The sequence below is a fragment of the Sarcophilus harrisii genome, chromosome 2, assembly GCF_902635505.1.
Source record: "Sarcophilus harrisii chromosome 2, mSarHar1.11, whole genome shotgun sequence".
Classification (NCBI taxonomy): Eukaryota; Metazoa; Chordata; class Mammalia; order Dasyuromorphia; family Dasyuridae; genus Sarcophilus; species Sarcophilus harrisii.
The window spans coordinates 191,820,670-191,837,937 of NC_045427.1; positions in this window are offsets into that span (position 1 = coordinate 191,820,670).

Here is a 17,268-nt window from a genome sequence, read left to right on the forward strand (position 1 = left end):
TCAAATAGTTTATATAGCATGGGGCTAATTGTTCTTTAAATGTTTGTTAGAATTCACATGTAAATCCATCTGGTGCTGGGGATTTTTTCTTAGGGAGTTGATTAATAGCTTGTTCTATTTCTTTTTTCTGAAATGGGACTAGTTAAGCAATTTACTTCCTCCTCTGTTAATCTGGGAAGTCTATATTTTTGGAGGTAGTCATCCATTTCATTTAGCTTATCAAATTTATTGGCATAAAGTTGGGTAAAGTAACTCCTTATTATTTCTCTAATTTCCTCTTCAATACTGGAAAGTTCTCCCTTTTTATTTTTAAGACTAATTATTTGGTTTTCCTCTCATCTTTTTCTAATCAGATTTACCAAAGGTTTATGTATTTTATTGGTTTTTTCATAAAATCAACTCTTAGTTTTATTTGTTAGTTCAATAGGTTTTTTTTTTACTTTCAATATTATTAATTTCTCCTTTTAATTTTAGAATTTCAAGTTTAGTATTTGATTGGGGATTTTCAATTTGGTATTTTTCTAGCTTTTTAAGTTGCAAGCCCAATTCATTGATCTTCTCTTTATTTTATTCAAATAAGCCTCTAAGGATATAAAATTTCCCCTTATTACTCCTTTGGCTGCATCCCACAAATTTTGGTAGGATATCTCATTGTTGTCATTATCTTGAGTGAAAATATTAATTGTGTCTATAATTAGCTCTTTCACCCAATCATTCTTTAAGATGAAATTATTTAGTTTCCAATTATTTTTGGTCTATTTACCCCTTTTTGTTGAATGTAGTTTTTATTACATTGTGATCTGAAAAGAAAGCATTTTCTATTTTTACCTTCCTGCATTTAATTTTGAGGTCTTTATTTCCTAATATAAGGTCAATTTTTGTATAGGTTCCATAAACTGCTGAGAAGAAAGTATACTCATTTCTGTCACCATTCAGTTTTCTCTAGAGAGCTATCATACCTAATTTTTCTAGTATTCTATTTACCTCTTTAATTTCTTTCTTATTTGTTTTGTGGTTTGATTTATCTAATTCTGAGAGTGCAAGTTTGAGATCTCCCACTGTTATAGTTTTGCTGTCTATTTCTTCTTGCAACTCTCTTAACTTCTCCTTTAGGAAGTTAGATGCTATATCACTTGGTGCATATATGTTTTTTATTAATATTGCTTAAATTTCTATGCTGCCCTTTAGCAAGATATACTTTCCTTCCTTATCTCTTTTAATTAGATCGATTTTTGCTTTTGCTTGATCTGAGATAAGGATGGCTACCCCTGCTTTTTTGACTTCACCTGAAGCATAATAGATTCTGCTCCAGCCTTTTACCTTTCTTTACTCTGTATGTATCTCCCGGCTTTAAATGTGTTTCCTGTAAACAACATTTTGTAGGTTTCTGGCTTTTGATCCAGTATGCTATCTGCCTCCACGTTATGGGAGAATTCATCCTATTCACATTTATTGTTAAAATTACTAATTTTGTATTTCCTGCCATCTTATTATCCCTTGATTGTGCTTTTCTTTTTCTTGCCCCCCCCCCCCTTACTCACTTTCCCAGTATTAGACTTATGGGCCCCACTTGCATCATGTAGCTCTCTCTCTTTTGGATCCCTCCCTCCTCCCTTTGAATCCCATCCCCTTTCTTGTACCCTTCCCTTATTACTCTTTTCCTTTTCCCTTTTCCTCTCCCACTTTTTAATGGGGTGAGAGAACTTTCTCTACAAAACAAGTATGTCAATTATTTTCTCTTTGAGCCAACTCTGATGAGAGTAAGATTCACACAATGTTCCTCTCCCTCTCTAAATTCCCTCAGATATAATAGATTTCCTTTGCCTCTTTGTGGGATGTAGTTTCCCTCTTTTTATCTCCCCTTTTCCCTTTTTCTGACACTATCCCCTTTCCATTTCAACTTTTCTTTTTTATGTCGTATCAGTAAAATCAAATTATATGTGTACTCTTTATGTATATCCACAACAGAAATACAGTTCTCAGGTAAAAAGAACCTTTTTCCTGCTTCTCTTGAATCTTATGGTTGGAGATCAAATTTTTCCTTAGAAACAAATGGAATTCATCTGTTTCATTAAATGTCCATCATCTTCCATGGAAGAAAATGCTCAGCTTTGCTGGATAGTATATTCTTCACTGTATTCCAAGTTCTTTTCTCTTTCAGAATATCAAATCCCAGGCCCTTCGATCCTTTAATGTGGAAGCAGCCAGATCTTGAGTGATCCTTCCTGTGGCACCTTGGTATTTGAATTGTTTTTTTTTCTGCCTGCTTGTAATAATTTTTCCTTAGTCTAATTGTTCTGAAATTTGGTCACAATATTCTTGGAGTTTTTATTTTAGAGTCTTTTTCAGAAGGTGTTCGATGAATTCTTTCAATGACTATTTTACCTTCTAATTCTATTAAATCTGAGCAGTTCTCTTTGATGATATACTGTAAAATAGTAACTAGGCTCTTTTTTTCATCATAATTTTCAGGAAGTCCAATGATCCTCAGATTATCTCTCCTAGATCTATATTCCAGGTCTTTTTTTTTCCAAGTGGATACTTAACATTTTTTCTAGTTTTTCATTTTTTTGGTTTTACTTGAATGATTCTTGATGTCTCAATGAATCATTCATTTCTATTTGTTCAGTTCAGGTTTTTCATTAGTTATTTTCTTCATTAGCTTTTTTACTTCTCTTTGTATATGTCCAATTGAGTTTTCAAATGAGTTGTTTTGTTCTATGAATTTTTTTTTCCATTTCACTAATTTTCTTTTCTTTTCTTTTCTTTTTTTGTTAACTGAGTCATTTTCTTTTTCCAATTCAAAAATGCTACTTTCTTGGGAGTTCTTTATCTTTTCCAATTCACAAATCCTGCTTTCCTGGAAGTTCTTTACCTTTTGTAATTCACAAATTCTGTTTCCCTGCACTTTCTGGGAGTTCTTTATCTTTTCTAATTCATATTTCAGGAAGTTGTTTCTCCCTTGCATAGTTTCTTTTTCCTTTCCCCATTTTACTTCTAGTTCTTTTTAAAGATTTTTTTTTATAATTTCTTCTAGGAGAGCCTTGTGTGATGGGGATCAGGTTACATCCCCCTTTGGGGTATTGTCTGGAGACTTTCTGCTATTAGTCTCCTTGGGGTTGAAAACTTGCTCTCAGTAATGAACTGAACCAGCTATGCCCAGAGAAAGAACTCTGGGTGATGACTAAAAACCATTATATTGAATTCCCAATCCCTATATTTATGCCCACCTGCATTTTTGATTTCCTTCACAAGCCAATTGTACAATATTTCAGAGTCTGATTCTTTTTGTACAGCAAAATAACAGTTTGGTCATGTATACTTATTGTGTATCTAATTTATATTTTAATATATTTAACATCTACTGGTCATCCTGTCATCTGGGGGAGGGGGTCGGGGATAAAAGGTGAAAAATTAGAACAAGAGGTTTGACAATTGTTAATGCTGTAAAGTTACCCATACATATAACCTGTAAATAAAAGGCTATTTAAAAAAAAGAATCACAGGAACAGGACCAAGGCAGTCTGAAACTTCATGTTGAATGGTTTGCCACTGACTGTCAAAGCAGCCTTAAAAACATTGCACCTTTGTGTGTAGATTAAAAAAAAGTAATACTCAAAAAAAAAGAAAAGAAAAGAAAACTTGCTCTCTTTCTGTATAGACGTTATCAATCGTCCTTTGATTTTTTTTTTACTCATTAAAAAAAAAAAAAAAAGCCTTTAGGGCAAGGAGATTACCAGCTTTCTCTGCAGAGCAGGGATAGGTATATGGATAGTAGCTGTCCTGTCAGTGGACTGCAAAGAGCGGCTGAGCTGTGGTCATCCTGGAAGTGACTAGGCCTGGGTATCACAGACCAAGCTGCAGAAGGGCCCTGCAAGGTGCCCCACTGTGAGGATTAGCAACTGCCTTGGAACTAGAGGCTGAGCAACAAAAGTATCACTTCCCCCTGCAAAAACGCACTTTGAGCATTAGCAGTTGCCTTACCTCTCATGGCACTGGAAATGTCTCTGCCTGGGCAGTGTAGTCCAGCTGGAGAAATTCCACTGCTCCATGCCAAGCCTCCTGCTGTGCAGTTTAGAGACTGCCCAGGGCTATGCCCCTTGCTGTGCAGAGTTATGACTGTTCCCCTCGAAAGCCTCTGGCTGCAGAATGCCATTGCAGAGCTGTGTTATGATCTGTACTGAGTCACTTCCAGTCCTGGGTAGGCACAGCCAGATCCTGTTAGGCTCTGGCATCTTTCAGAGTACCCTCTACCCTAGGCTCTAGTTTCTGTGCCAGTCTACTACTCCGCAACCAAAGCAAAGCAGTCAGGCTATGGTAGAAAGCTCTCTGTAAACCTTCCAACCATAGAGCCTGCCCCTGCTCCTGGTTCTATCCCTGCCTGCATGGGTCTGTTCCCGCCCCTCAGGATAAACCTTTTCTGGCGATCTTCCAGATTATCTTTGGCTGGTAAGTTGTTGTACTTCCAGTTTTCGTGAATTTTACCAATCAAACACTATTTTTGATGGTGATTTTGAAAATTGGTAATGAGGGTATGAGAGGAGCTTAGGCCTTCTCTGCCGTCTTGACTCCACCTTTGAATGAAATATTTGTGTATGTGTACATTTATATGTATATATATATATATATATATATATATATATGTACATATGCATATGTTTGGAAACATGTGTATATATATATATATGTGTATGTATGTTTTAGAAATATATATTTGATCAACTATGAAGACAAACACAAATGTAAGGGATTATTTCTATAGTTCCCTAATAAAATATAAACTCAGAGCAGGGACTTTTTTATTTTTGTCTTTGTAGATTTAGTCCTTAGTACAAATGCAAAGTAGATGCTTATGGAATAATTTGTGATTAATATTGATTAGCTATCCAAACCTCCTATTATGTTTCTTACTCTATGGCAAAAGTTGATGGATAAACAAAACTGCCCCCCTACCAAAACCCCCAAAGCTTCAGCTCTGTGAATGTACACAAATATAATCAGTCACATAGAGCAATGGAAAGAAATCATACCTTGTTGAGGGAATACCTGGAAGATTCTATTGCTTTTAGATACTTCAGTGGTTTCAAAGAATTGAACCAAACTTTTGCTGTTCAGCTTTCACAAGGAATCTTGGATGTCAAACAGATGTTCAGAAACAACATCTTGATGAGTTAATATAATGAATCAGAACCATATGGATAAAATCTTTCTTAAAATAAACACAGGTTTTAACATGGAGGGAAAATGTGACTGACAAATTTGCTTTGCTTCACCCAAATTTTTGATTAAAAAAAAAGAAGACAAATAAAAGATAGCCCACCTTTCCTAATATTATCATCCAGGAACTAAAAACAGAGAATAACCATTCATTATATAGGCAGTGAGTCATGAATGTTTCCTTATAGTTTATGAAGTCAGTGTTAGTACTAACTCTCCAATTTTATTATAAGCTTCTTAAAGGCAAGTGTCTTAAATGCAAATTAGGACAACTTTGAGTACTATGTCATACATCTCAGATTGATAAGATAACAGAAAAAGTAATGATAGATGATGTAGGGGATGTGGTACACTAATACATTGTTGGTGGAGTTGTGAAATGATCAACCATTTTGGCGAACAATTTGAACTATGTCAAAAGGGTTATCAAACTGTTCATTACCTTTGATCTAGAAATTTCTCCATGGATCTGTATTCCAAAGAGTTCATAAAAACGGGAAAATGACCCACATATGCAAAAATATTTGTAGCAGACTTTTGTAGAGGCAAAGAATTAGAAACTGAGTGGATATCCACTAGTTGGGGAATGGCTGAATAAGCTAAGGTATATGAATGTAATGGAATATTATTAATCTATAAGAATTTCTCAACAGGATGATTTCAGAAAGGCCTGGAATGACTTTCATGAATGGAAGACACTAATTGAAGTATATAGAACCAAGTGAACATTGTACACAGGTACAACAAGATTATATGATGATCAACTGTGGAGGACCTGTTTCTTTTCAATGAGGTGATTCAGGCTAAGTGCAATAGACTTGTCATTGAGAAAGCCATCTGTAACTAAAAAGAGAACTATCTTTCTCTTTCTGACTGAATGTGGATCACAACTTTTTATTTTCACCTTTTTGGTTGTTGTTTGCTTGCTTTTTTTCTTTGTCATTTCTCCCTCTTTGATCTGATTATTTTTTTGTGCAGTATGATAAATGTGTTACTATGTTTAGAAGAATCACACATGTGTAACCTATATTGGATTACTTTCTGTCTAGGGGAAGGGATAGGTGGAGAGGAATGGAAAAAAAAAAACTGAAACAAGATTTTGCAAGGGTGAATGTCAAAAAGTACCTTTATATGTATTTTGAAAAATAAAAAGCTATTATTATTTAAAAATTAAGATAACAGCTTGGCTGAGAAACAAAACAAAACTTAAGAATGTGGGGAACTATTTCTGCACCAAATCTAATGCGATATGGTGGAAGATTCTGAGACTTTTTTAACTTTTCTACTCTACTTCATTTAAAAATTTATTTTTTTCTGGTTATACATGTATATCAACTTTTGAAATAAATATTTCTTTATATATCATATTGGGAAAGAAAAATCAGAACAAATGAGAAAAGCCATGAGAGAAAAAAATAAAACAGACCAAATAAGTGAAGATCCATATCTCTTTTTCTGGGTGCAGATAGCATTTTAATCCAAAGTTTATTGGAACCACTGAGAAGAACCAAATCTTTAATAGTTGATCATTGCACAATCCTGCTGTTACTGTGTACAATGTATTTCTTGTTCTGCTTATTTTGCTTTCATTAATTTCTATAAATCTTTCTAGGTCTTTCTAAGTTCATCATTTTTAATAGAACAATAATATTACATTTCTTTCATTTATCATTACTTATTCAGCAATTCCTCAGTCGATTGGCATCTACACAATTTGCAATTCTTTGCCATCATAAAAAGAGCTGCTACAAGCATTTGTGTACATGTAGGTCTCTTTCCCTTCTTTATGATTATCTTGAGATACATGCCCTGTAATGCCATTTCCGGGTCAAAGGGTATACACTGTTTGATAGCCCTTTGGGTTTAGTTCCAAATTTCTCTTCTGAATGTTTGGATCATTTCACAATTCCAACAACAATGTGTTTGTCTCCCAGTTTTCCCACACCCCCTCCAACATTTATCATTATCTTTTCCTGTCATCTTAGGCAATCTGAGAGGTGTGAGGGGATATGTCAGAGTTGTTTTAATTTGCATTTCTTTAATCAATAGTAATTCAGAGCATTTTTTCATATGACTATACATAGCTTTAATTTCATTGTCTGAAAATTGCCTGTTCATATCCTTTGATTATTTATCAATTGAGGAATGACTTGTATTCTTATAAATTTGACATATTTATATATTTTAGAAATGAGTCCTTTATCAGAAACATTGGTTGTACAGATTTGTCCCCAGCTTTGCATTCTAAATTAATCTTCTTTGTACAAAACCTTTTATTTTTTATTTTTATTTTATTTTTTCTTATTATTAAGCTTTTGTTTTTACAAAACATATGCATGGGTAATACTTCTACATTGACCCTTGCAAAACCTTCTGTTCCAAATTTTCTCCTTCTCCCTAACCCTTCCTATAGATGGCAGGTAGTCCAATACATGTTAAATATGTTAAAATATATGTTAAATCAAATATGTGTATACATATTTATACAATTGTCTTGTTGTACAAGAAAAATCAGATCTAAAAAGAAAGAAAAAAAACCTGAGAAAGAATAGAAAAATGCAAGCAAACAATAGCAGAAAGAATGAAAATACTATTGTGGTCCACCCTCATTTCCCATAGTTCTTTCTCTTGGTGTAGATGACTTTCTTCATTACTCAACAAGTGGAATTGGTTTGAACCAACTCATTGTTGAAGAGAGCCATGTCCATCAGAAATGAACATCTTATAGTCTTGGTGTTGTCATGTATAATGATTTCCTGGTTCTGCTCATTTCACTTAGCAGCAGTTCATGTAAGTCTCTCCAGGCCTCTCTGAAATCATCCTGCTGGTCATTTTTACAGAACAATAATATTCCATACATTCATATACCATAATTCATTCAACTATTCTCCAATTGATGGGCATCCAGTTTGTCGCCTCTACAAAAAGGGCTGCCACAATCATTTTTGCACATATGTGTCCCTTTCCCTCCTTCAAGATCTCTTTGGGATATAAACCCTGTAGAAACACTGCTGGGTCAAAGTGTATGCACATTTTGATAACCCATTGAGCATAGTTCTAAAATGCTTTCCAGACTGGTTAGATTAGTTCACAACTCCACCAAAAATGTATTAGTGTCCCAGTTTTCCCACATCCCCTCCAACATTTGTCATTATCTTTTTCTTTCATTTCAGCAATCTGAGAGGTGTATAGTGGTGTCTCAGAGTTATCTTAATTTGCATTTCTTTGATCAATAGTGATTTGGAGCACCTTTTCATGACTAGAAATAGTTTCAATTTCTTCATCTGAAAATTGTTTGTTTCCTTCGAACATTTATCAGTTGGAGAATGGATTGATTTCTTATAAATTTGAGTCAGTTCTCTCTATATTTTGGAAATGAGACCTGTATCAGAACCATTGAATGTAAAAATGTTTTCCCAGTTTATTGCTTCCCTTCTAATCTTGTCTGTATTAGTTTTATTTTGTACAAAATCTTTTAAATTTAATATAATCAAAGTTGTTCATTTTGCATTCCATCATGTTCTCTAATTCATCTTTTATCATAAATTTCTCTCTTCTTCAAAGGTCTGATATGTTAATTTTCCCTTGCTTTCTTAATTTGCTTATGTTATTATCCTTAGTGCCCAAACTTTGTACCCATTTAAAAACTTATTTTGATATGGGATATGCTGAGTTTCTGACATCTTATTTTCCAGTTTTCACAGCAAATTTTGTGAAATAATGTGTTTTTGTTCATGAAGCTGGATTTTGAATGTTTTTAAAATACTAGATCACTACAGTCAAAGATTATTGTGTCATGTGTATCTAATCTATTTCACTGATGCACTATTCTATTTCTTAGTCAGCACCAAATGATTTTGATGACTGCTGTTTTCTAATAGAGTTTTAGATCTGGTACACTGTCTTTTGTATTGTTTTCCATTAATTCCCTTGATATTCTTGCCCTTTTGTTCTTCCACTTAATTTTGTTATTATTTTTTCTAGCTATATAAAATATTTTTGGCAATTTGATTGTTATAAATGAAAAGTAGACCAATTTGAGTAGAACTGTCATTTTTATTACATTACCTCAGTGTACTCATGAGCAACTGATATGACTTTATTTGCTTAAGAAGTGTTTTGTAACTGTGTCCAATAGTTCCCAGGTTTGTCTTGGCAAGTAGGCATCCAAATATTTTATTTTATGTACAGTTATCTTAAATGGAAACACAGAAATGCTGGTGATTTGTGTGAGTTTTATTTTATACCCACTACTTTATTTCCTATCTAATGACCTTTTGAATGTAAAACAAGTAATTAAGAAAGTTTTCTATTGTTGCCCCCACCATTCAGCACTGAGAAAACTTGAAGAATATTTCAATTTAAATTAGATGAACAAACACAATTTGTTGAATATCCTCTATCAAATTTGATCCTAAAGCAGATAGTTCTTTGCCTTAAAAACCTTAACAAAAAAGACTGAAGTATAAGAAAAATATAAAGAAAAAATATAAGAAAAATAAAAAGTATGTTTTGATCTATATTCAATTCTGTTAGTTCTTTCTCTGGGATGGGTAGCATTTTTCGTCATAAATCTTTCAGAACTGTCTTGGTTCATTGTATTTCTGAGAATAGATAAGTCGTTCATAGATGATCATTGTTGTTACTATACATAGAGTTCTCCTGTTTCTATTAATTTTACTTTGCATTAGTTCATGGAAATCTTTTCAAGTTTTGCTGAGAGCATTCTGCTCATCATTTCTTATAGCACAACAGTATTCCATCACAATCATATACCACAACTTGTTTAGTCATTCCTCAATTGATGGCAATTCTTACCAATAGAAAAGAGCTGCTATTAATATTTTGTGCTTATATACGCTTTCTCCCATTTAAAAAAATCTGTTTTGGGATACAGACCTATTAGTGTTATTGATGAGTCAAAGGGAATTCATGGTGTTTTAGCATTTTGGGCATAGTTATAAATTGTTCTCCAGAATGGTTGGATCAGTTCACCACGACATCTACAATGCATTACCACCTGCATTTTCCCACATTCACTTGAATTTGTGTCATTTTTTTTTCTGAATTATCAGTCAATCAAATAGGTATGATGTAATACCTCATAATTGTTTTAATTTGCATTTCTCCAATCAATAGTGATTTGGAACATTTCTTTTTTTTCTTCTGGCTAAAGCTCCACCCCACTTCATGGTTAAAGATAGCTTTGATTACTTCCACTGAATACTGACTGTTCATATCTTTTGATCATTTATCAATTAGGAAATATCTTTTTTTTTTAAATAAATTTGACTCATTTCTCTTTAAATTTAAGAAATGAGATCTTTATCAGAGAAACTTGCTTCAAAAATGTTTTCATAGTTATTGTTACTAACTATATTTCTTTCCATCCTATTTCCCCCTTGTTTATTATATCATCTCTCTCCTCTCACCTGTCCTTCCTCAAAAGAGTTTTGCTTCTGCCTACCACTTCCCACAATCCACCCTCCCTTCTTGTATCATCCTCTTCTCTCATCCCCTCCTCCTTCTAGTTTTCTGTAAGTAAGAAAGAAATCTGTACCCAAGTGAGCATCACATCATCTTTTATGAAGTGTAGTTCAGAAAAAGAACATGGGGTAGAAAACATTCTCTTTCTACCCTTTTTATATGGCCTTATAGAAAGAATGGACATTTTACAGGGGAGAAAAATGAAGTCTTATGTTAGAGATTTTCACAATATGTTATAGGTTTTTGGTCAAGAATGTAGACTGGGATGTAGGCCAACTTATTTCCATGCTATACCATTTGCTTTTTGCTATAACAGCATTTTTTGTTGGGTCATTTCAAGCATGTTTGATTCTCTCTGACTTCATTTGGGATTTTCTTGGCAAATTTAGTAGAATTGTTTTCCATTCCTTCTTCAGTTCATTTTACAGATAAGGGACTGAGGCAAACAGGGTTAAGTGACTTGCCCATAGCTAGTAAATATCTGAAACTGAATTTGAATTCATATCCTTTCAATGCCAAGGCCAGTGCTCTATCTACTGGGTTCAATAGCCACTTGTTGATAAAGTGGTAGTCAGTGCTTTTGCAAAATGGGATTAAACCAAAGACTAATTAGTGTCCTGAGTAGAGTCGGCTTGGTTTGTCTTCTGATGGTACTACTTGGATGGGTTCTTTAAAACATTCTCACTTGTGTAACTAAAACTTGTCTAACTAAAATAATTTCTGTTACATGTATACATCACAAATTTCGTCTATTACCTTTGTAGAAACTGTAGAACATATTGAATTAAAAATACTGTTGCTCATATTGGGGTCTGATTCCCCCCCACTTCTTCCCACCAAAGGCTTTTGGTACCACCTGCTGCCCAAAAAGACTTACCAAATTTGGACAAATTACATTGTTCCTCAATGCAGAATGACATACAAACAGTAAAAACTCCTTTTGTTTATACTGTTAATAACAGATGTTGCTGTGCGACATCACACAAGCTGCTTAATATTATCAAAACAATTATTCATTTATTCATCTTTGCTCAGTATGTGCAAGCTGGCACTATGAATCTTGAAGACATGGCCTTCATAAATGCATAAACAGAAATCACGTCCTAGACAATAAACCATGGCCCAGACCTCATCATCATTTTCAGTGCTATTTGCTTCTCCTGCTGATAACATTGTTGCTGATATTGATATGAAGGAAACCCAACTTTACATGGATTTGGAGAACAAGTGAAATTCTTATCACATCCAAATTAAAGAATAAAAAGTGACCTTGTTATTTAAATTTCCTGAGATTATGAATGCTAAAAGTAATACCAAATTTCAGTACATTTGATTAAGCAGCAATTTTGAGCCAGATGAATGATTCAAATTCCAACTGTTAAACGTAGTACCTATATAAATTAGTATAAACCTAGTACATATATATTTCCCATTCCCTATTCTAGCCTGGATTTCTTCATATGTAAGAGAGGAGGTTCTCAGAAATTAATTTTTAAATTTCCTTCAAAGCTCCAAATTCTGTGAAAACAGGAAACAAAACAAAGAGAGAAACTAAAATAAGGAAAGATTGGGTGGGAAGGGGGAGAAGCATAAAATATTGAGATTTTATGATTGGCATCTTTTTCATACAATAACCTAATAATAATAAAACATGTAGCAACAAGAAAATATTTTTCAAGATCAATAATATGTTTCAGCTTCTAGGACTTGAAAATGAAATAAGAACTTTTTTTTTTTTTGGTTACAACTTTGTCCTAGTATTTTCTCCTGTTTCAACATCAATAAAACAATTGTTTCAATACCAGTGTTGTCAGAGATAGTTGTGGGTTTTTTTCACTGAATTGCCCCAACAGAATTATCTTTTTTGTACATGTCTTAACTGGTAAAGAACAGAGATATGGCCTGTACTACAGTGACATGGCAGTGCAGCAAACATAATATCAGTTATTGAAAATTAAAGTTTTTCAGAAATATTTTGAGCCAGATGAAGAGTCATCTTTGCAGCCTTCTAGCTGAATTATCTCAGCATTTCCAACCAAACAAATCTGAAATAACACCTGAGAAAATTGAGTGAACTGGACAGCAAGTGTTTAATTGTAGGAATTATGTAAACCACACTGACTCCGTCTTGTGATGTAACCCTAAAGCTTACTCAGTTCTCTTTCTATTCAATTATGGGTCCTAGTCCAATTTCTGTCCTGTGAGAAAACTTTATTCAATTGTGATAATTGGAAGCAAACTTTATTGTATTGTTTGAATATAGCCCTGCATGGTTGGGAAACTGGACCACCTCTAAGTTCTGGTTAGAGATCTTTAAATAAGGACCTAGTTTAAGTCAGGCCCAAAGATTGTCGCAAGAAATTTTCTCACAATTGTAAATTACAAGGAATCCAAATTTCTTATTTGAAAACTGTTCCCATACTGATCAATAAGAACATATTTTCATCTTCTTTTGATTGTTTGGAAACAGTTAAGAATATTGGGACACCTCTTTTTTTCTGAATTCAGGGAACTGCACCTGTTCACTCTCCCTCTCTCAAATTGGAAAGTCCCTAATCTTTCCTCCAACCAGAAATCAGATTACATAAGATTATATTTTAACTTTTAATTAATTGATTTTATTTGAATAAAATGATATTTAACTTTTTCTTCCACATTAGCCAACTTAATAGATGTGAGATGGCACTGAAGAATTATTTTAATTTGCATTTTTATAATTAATGGTAATTTAGAGCATTTTATGTGACTATACCTTTTATTTCTTCTTCTGAATAATACCTGTTCATATCTTCTGATAAATTATCAATTAGAAAAGGGCTTTTATTTTTCAAATTTGACTCTGTTTTCTTTATATTTGAGGGGAAAAAAAGGCCTTTATTGGAGAAACTTCTTCAATCTCTTGTTTGGTTATAAATTTTTCATTTACGTATAGATGTTGCAGATTATTTTTTCCATGGACTTCTAATTTGCTTATGATATCACATTTTAGGTTTAAACGATCTACCCATTTTGAACTTACCTTAGTATGTTTTCTAAGAAATTGCTTTATGCTTTATTGTTATGTAGTCAGTTTTCAGTCATATATGAATATTTACAATTCTTCAAAACTCTTAAAGTTTTCTTGAGAAAGATATTGAAATGGTCTATCATTTCCTTCTCCAGTTAATTTTACAGAAGAGGAAACTGAAGTAAATAGGGTTAAATGAATTCTTTGGGATAAGTGTCTGAAGCCAGATTTAAACTTAGGAAGATGAGTGTTTTCTACTCCAGACACATGGTATCCTATTCACTACACCACCTAGATGATATGTCTACTACTGTATATTATATATCTAATCTAGTCCATTGATCCACCACTCTATGTTTTAGCTAAATACCAACCTGCTTTAAGGATTAATACTTTATAATAAATATTGAAATCTAGTACTACTAGGATTACTTCCTTAATACTGTTTTTCGTTGATTTCCTTATTTGCTAAACATTTTGTTCTTCAAGATGAATCTCATTATTTTTTCTAGGTCTGTACAATAATCTTTGATAGTCTGAATGGCATGGCATTGAATATGAAAATTAATTTAGATGTAATTGTCTTTTTATATTTTATATTTTCTTGGCTTACTCATGAACAATTAATGCTTCTTTAGGTGTTTGTATCTATTTGTATTTGTGTGAAAAATGTTTTGTAATTGTGCTCATCTGGGTTCCTGAGTTTATCTTACCAAGTAATATAAATTGTCATCAATTATTTTCATTCTTTTTTTTTCCTGAGACAATTGGGGTCAAGTGACTTTCTCAGGGTCACCCAGCCAGGAATTGTTAAGTGTTTGAGATCAGATTTGAATTCAGGTTCTCCTGACTTCAGGGCTGACGCTCTATCCACTACATTACCTAGCTGCCCCATACTGATTATTTTCAATAAAATTTATTTTTTATCTCTTCTTAATTGATTGTTGACAACATAATAGAAATATACATGATTTGTCAGGGTTTATTTTTTATCCTGAAACTTTTCTAAAGTTGTTAATTGTTTTAATAGTTTTTTATATGATTCTCTAAAGTTATCAACATATACTATCTTGTCATTTGAAGAGTGATGTTGGTTTCCTCAATGTTTTTCTTTATTCCTTTAATTTCTTATTTCATTTCTACAGATAGAATTTTAGTGCCGTATTGAGTAATAGTGATGATAAAAAATGTCCTTGTTTCATCCAGGATCTTATTGGAAAGACTTCTAGTTTATCCCCATTACAGATACTTCTTGCCATTGTTTTTAAATGAATCCTACTTATCATTTTTTAAAATGGTTTTTTATTTCTATAATTTCTACTTTTATTTTCATATTTCTACTCAAAAAAACAGGGATAAGAGTTTTATTTGTCTGAAACTATTTCTGCATGTATTGAGGTAATTGGGTGATTTTTGAGGTAATTGATATAATAAATTAGGCTGATGACTTCCCTAATATTCTTAATATTCTTGGTATAATTCCCCTCTAGTAATCTTTGTGATATATTGTTGTAATATCATTACTTTTATTTAAAAATTTTCATAAGAACCTTATTTATATCATAATAAAAAATTTGATAGCATCCTTTAACCTATTTTCCCCCAAATACTTTGTATAGTATAGAAATTAATTGTTCATTTGAAAATCCATTTGGGGATTTTTTCTGAGAGCAACTAATGTATATCTTGTTCATTTTTTTCAAATATAGAGTTATTTAATTATATTCTTATCTTCTATTAATTTAAGCCATTTATATTTTGATAGATATCTACTCACTTGACTTAGTTTTGTTGGCATATCATTGAATAAAAATTGCTTCTAATAATTGCTTCACCATCATCTTCGTTGATGATGCATTCATCCTTTTCTTTTTGATATGATAATATATTTTACATTTATCTGTTGTAATAAAAATTTGCTAATAGTTTAATCTATATTGTTGTTTTTAAAAACAAAACCAGTTCCTAGTCTTATTTATTGGTTAATTTTTTTTCTGTCCTTAATTTTATTAATCTCCCCTTTGATTTCTGGGATTTTCATTTTGGTTTTTTGTTGACGATTTTGAATTTTTTTCTTTTTCTAGCTTTTTTAGTTTCAGGACCAATTTGTTGATGGACACTTTCTCTTATTTATTATTGATCTTTAAAATTTTAAAATAATAGTTTTTTTTTATTTTCAAAATATATGCAAAGATAGTTTTAAAATTCATCCTTGTAAAAATGTTTGTTACAAATTTTTTCTTCCCCCTTCTTCCTACCCTTTCTTGCAGACAGCAAGTAATGCAATATATATTAAACATGTGCAATTCTTCTATACATATTTCCTCAATTATCATGCTATCAAAGAAAAATAAAATCAAAAAAGGAAAAGAGAAAACAAAAAGCAAGCATAAAACAACCAAAAAGGTGAAAAATTGTGTTGTGATTCACATTCACTCCCCACAGTCCTCCTTCTGAATGCAGATGGCTCTCTCCATCATAAATCTATTGGAATTGACCTGAATCATTTCATTGCTGAAAGTTTTTAGAAATATAAATTTTCACGTTAGCACTGCTTTGAATAAATCCCCCAAACTGTCATGTATTATCTCTTTGTTATTATTATTGTAACAGAAATTATTAAATTTTTCTATAAATTTTCTTTAACCTACTAATTTTTAGGAATGAATTATTTAGTTTCAAAATAATTTTTAATCAATGCTTCCAAAGTCTTTTTCTAAATATAAATATATATATATATATAAATATTTTTATTACATTATGATCTAGGAAAGATATGTTTTTCTTTTTTCTTCTAATGCATAGGCAGTTTTTGTGGAGGATCCATGTAAAGCTGAAATAAAGATTTATTCCTTTATATTTGCATGCAGTTTTCTCCAGATATCTAACATATCTCACTTTTCTAACATCCTATTCATATTTTTAACTCCTTTTGTATTTATTTTATGGTTAGATTTGTCTAGTTTTAGAGGGAAAAGTTGAAGTTCCTTACCCAATATAGTTTTATGGTCTATTTCTTACCATAACTCATATAACATTTTCTTTAAGATTTTGAATGCTCTTCTATTTTGTGCTTACATGCTTAGTATTGTGATGACTTCACTGTCCATGATACTTTTTAAGCTAAATGTAGTTTCTCTGATTATTTCTTTTAATTAGAACCATTTATGTTTTGCTTTGTGTGAGACAAAAAATGCTGCCTTTGTCTCTTCCCTTAGCTAAAATATACTAGATTGCTCATAATTCCATGTGGGTTTTTCTCTTTCAAGTGTGTTCTTTTTAGATCCCATATTGTTAGATATTGTTGTCTACTTCTTTTGGCTTTGTATTTCTGTTTTATAGATGAGTTTATTCCTTTCATGTTTACTATTATAATTATTAATTGTGAATTTCCTTCTATTCCATTTTTTGTTTTATCTTTCTGTTTTTATTCTGTCCCTCCTAAAATGTCTCTTTTGTTTCTAACTATTGCCTATTTTCATCTATTCACCTTCTTATTACAACTATCCTTACTCCCTTCTCTATTTTCCATTGGGTAAAATAGATTTATAGTGAGT